The sequence below is a fragment of the Panthera pardus genome, unplaced genomic scaffold (assembly GCF_024362965.1).
Source record: "Panthera pardus isolate Hobbes unplaced genomic scaffold, ASM2436296v1 HiC_scaffold_17, whole genome shotgun sequence".
Lineage (NCBI taxonomy): Eukaryota > Metazoa > Chordata > Mammalia > Carnivora > Felidae > Panthera > Panthera pardus.
The window spans coordinates 145,657,999-145,662,479 of record NW_026526732.1 but is presented as its reverse complement, the minus strand read 5'-3'; positions in this window follow the sequence as shown (position 1 = coordinate 145,662,479).

The window sequence follows — 4,481 nt, the reverse complement described above, 5'->3', positions numbered from 1 at the left end:
GTTGCCTTCTCACTTGCCTCTGCCTTGGGCTGGGGCATAAGGATGGTTGTGATGCCCAAACTTCACCAGGGACTAGGCCTGGGCCGATATGGTCAAGAGAGGACTAGTCACTTAGATCTGAGATGCTAACTGGATGGATATCTTAAATGCTTTGTCTTACATCCCTGTATTAGTTACCTGTTGCTGCATACAGAGCACATTACCACAGAACTCAGTGGCTTAAAACGTTTCCGTTTTTGTGGGTTAGGGGTGTCTCTGTCTCAAGGTTTCTCACAGGGCTGCAATTAAGCTATCGGGATCTGCCTCCAGACTCAGTGGTTGTCTGCAGGATGCAGACTGTGGGCCTCCCCATACTGCTACTCACATGGCGGCTTGCTTCCCCAGAAAGAGTTCCAAGACAGAACGAGAGAGGGGGGCAGAGAAGACAGCAGGCACAGCCCTTTGTAACCCAATCGTAGAAGTAACATCTGTCACTTTTGCCTTGATCTGTTAAAACAGTCACTAAGTCCAGCCCACATTCAAGGTGAGGGGATTACAAAAATGTGTTCATATCCGTGTGGGAGTCGCTGGAGTCTTTTTAAAAGTTGAAGTTACTCATTATTTTCTGCTGCAATGGGCACTTCCCAGAATGGTTTATCGAAACAAAGGTTAGAGTCCAGTAACCTTACATGCTGATGGATACGTATTTGTTTTGAAATAAGTTGCTGAAGATCAAACAAGGGCTCTGACCCTCTAAACTCACCCCTCTTTGTTATTGAACCTCAAGAGGATTTATAGTAGGGCCCACTAATTTTTTTTTTTCAATATATGAAGTTTATTGTCAAATTGGTTTCCATACAACACCCAGTGCTCATCCCAAAAGGTGCCCTCCTCAATACCCATCACCCACCCTCCCCTCCCTCCCACCCCCCATCAACCCTCAGTTTGTTCTCAGTTTTTAACAGTCTCTTATGCTTTGGCTCTCTCCCACTCTAACCTCTTTTTTTTTTTTTTTTTTTTCTTCCCCTCCCCCATGGGTTTCTGTTAAGTTTCTCAGGATCCACATAAGAGTGAAACCATGGGGCGCCTGGGTGGCGCAGTCGGTTAAGCGTCCGACTTCAGCCAGGTCACGATCTCGCGGTCCGTGAGTTCGAGCCCCGCGTCAGGCTCTGGGCTGACAGCTCAGCGCCTGGAGCCTCTTTCCGATTCTGTGTCTCCTTCTCTCTCTGCCCCTCCCCCGTTCATGCTCTGTCTCTCTCTGTCCCAAAAATAAATTAAAAAAAAAAAAAAAAAAAAAAAAGAGTGAAACCATATGGTATCTGTCTTTCTCTGTATGGCTTATTTCACTTAGCATCACACTCTCCAGTTCCATCCACGTTGCTACAAAAGGCCATATTTCATTTTTTCTCATTGCCACGTAGTATTCCATTGTGTATATAAACCACAATTTATCCATTCATCAGTTGGACATTTAGGCTCTTTCCATAATTTGGCTATTGTTGAGAGTGCTGCTATAAACATTGGGGTACAAGTGCCCCTATGCATCAGTACTCCTGTATCCCTTGGATAAATTCCTAGCAGTGCTATTGCTGGGTCATAGGGTAGGTCTATTTTTAATTTTCTGAGGAACCTCCACACTGCTTTCCAGAGTGGCTGCACCAATTTGCATTCCCACCAACAGTGCAAGAGGGTTCCCGTTTTTCCACATCCTCTCCAGCATCTATAGTCTCCTGATTTGTTCATTTTGGTAGGGCCCACTAATTTATTAAATTTTTTTTTAACATTTTATTCATTTTTGAGACGGAGAGAGCATGAGCAGGGGAGGGGCACAGAGGGAGACACAGAATCCCAAGCAGGCTCTAGGCTCTGAGCTGTCAGCACAGAGCCCGATGTGGGGGCTTGAGCCCACGAAGAACCGTGAGATCATGACCTGACCTGAAGTCAGCCACTTAACCAACTAAGCCACCCAGGAGCCCCTAGTGTTAACTAATTTCTAACACTGATGGTCCTCTCCTCCGTATTCAGTAAATCCAAAGCAATCAATGCAACGTCTTAAAGGCACAACTTCTAGGAGCATAGCTCAAATGCAGGCAGCCGGTGCACTTCTACAACACGGTCAAGTTCTGCCAATTGTTATTGTATTAAAATGGGCAAAAACTACATCTGCATTAAGGACAAGATTATGATAAAAAAGCCTCCTCCCTTATAAGGAATGGTATGGTCAGCAACACAACTACATACTAACGTAAACTTGCTTAATTCGTTAAAACTTCTAAACACTTAAGATCATCTTCAATCTTCTGGCTTTTTAACGGAGATATTTGATATCACAAGGACTTGGTGTGGACTGGCATTTGTGCAAAGACATAAAGACAAACGCACATCATGCGTGTAGTTTTTAAATTCCAACTTTTAAAAACAGGACTTTAGTGACAGAGACAAACCTCCTCCTCAGTAGGTCTCAAGGTTCACATACTATCTTCATGTAATAGATACAAGTTTATATAATCCTCATATACTGAAGACTATGCAAGCGATGTTAAGATACTAATACCTTGCCAACTGCAAAGGCACCACATTGGCGGGCAAAACACAAAGAACTGACGACTATTCAAGCTTCTTTGGTGTCATTAGGCCTGATTTCTGGAGTAAATGTAACTCTGATTCTATTATCAATAAATCATCCATTTTCTTTTTTAATTTTTTTTTTTTTAACGTTTATTTTTGAGACAGAGACAGAGCATGAACGGGGTAGAGTCAGAGAGAGAGGGAGACACAGAATCTGAAATAGGCTCCAGGCTCTGAGCAGTCAGCACAGAGCCCGACGCGGGGCTCGAACTCACGGACCGCGAGATCATGACCTGAGCCGAAGTCGGCCGCTTAACCAACTGAGCCACCCAGGCGCCCCTAAATCATCCATTTTCTATGAGACAGTCATCCAACAGCAAATCCCTTTCCTCAGAAGGGCAGACTGTTAGATTCCACAGGTTTCACAAATAAAAGAATGGGCAGTAATACAGTCTTGTAACCTGGGCCTGCTCTGGGGCAGCTAAATGGTTCCCCTGTGGACACTCAGGGCAAATGAAGAGTGAAAAGCAGGGGTCCGGGGAGGGGGATGGTTTAACTCCATCTCCGTTTGCTGGTTCTTTTGAGATTGCGACAAGCTCTCCTAGGACAACAGCAATGAAGTTTTCCAAAACCCTCTGAGCGCTAGGCCCATACATTTGACACAAGGCCTAGTGAGACTGCCTAGACTGGTCAGTCCAGTAAACCAACACGTTGGTTTGAGGAATTCTGGTTTAATTCGTTTAGGTTGTTTTTTAAACATGTTACATTCTCTTCTGGGCAACACTACAATATGAACACACTGCACAGGTCTTCAGCATGATGTAATTAAATTAACTAGGACAGTTTATGTAGTTCAGGGGTGGGGAAGGACTTTCTATTGAATAACGTTAACAAACATAACAATGAAAGGCAAATAAAAAATTGGAAAAGTATGTGATGGAAAATAATAAAAATGCATCATCTGTAGTATATAACAAATCCTTACCACATAATCAAATAGGGAAGCACGCCAACATAGAGCTGGGTAATGGAGGTAGACAACCAAATAAAAATGGCCAAAAACCCATGAAACAAGTTTCTGACTTCACTAGTCATCCAATCTGCAGATTAAAACAAGACACTCCTGTTTTTTTTGGCAAACTGGGCATCAGGAATAAAATGAGTGTGGGGACGCCTGGGTGGCTAGTAGGTGGAGTGTCCAACTGGCTTAGGTCATGATCTGTTTGTGAGTTTGAGCCCTGCACGGGGTTCACTGCTATCAGCACAGAGCCCACTTCAGATCTTCTGTTGCCCCCTCTTGTGTGATCTCTTGTTGCCCCCTTTCCCACTTGTGCTCTCTCAAAAATAAAATAAGTCTAAAAAAAAGATTTTAAAAAAGGAATAAAATGAGTGCGATCCTAACAGGCCCATCCAAACACTGCTAGTCACAGCCAAACAGTCCGTTTCCCACAGAAGTTATGGGACATTCACTACAAGCCATAAAAATGTGCTTACAACCTGGCCCAGCCATTCCATGTCTAAGAATTTGTGCTAAGCAATAAATCAGATGTGTATGAGAGCCTGGGCACAATAGGGTTTGTCATGCCAGTGCCTTAGGCAGAGTTCACAAATCTTTGGCGTTCTGCATCTACAATGATTGTAATCTGAGGCCGGGGTGGGAAAGACATTACCACAAATATTCTGGGAAAATGCTATTGGATATAGGGAATAACAATTTTCTTAAAACTTTCCAAAATGTACTGTTAATCTCACCTACCCCCAATTTAAAGATAGAAGCAAAGCTACAAATGACATAAAGTGGCATGTGTTCAAGCTATACAATTTCACTGCTTATTTAAGTACAAAAAGCATACTCAACCAATCCTTTCCTCCATCCTGAAGGTTGGCTCAGACCAACTTGGGCAACAAATGAACAGAAATGCTCTGGAAACATG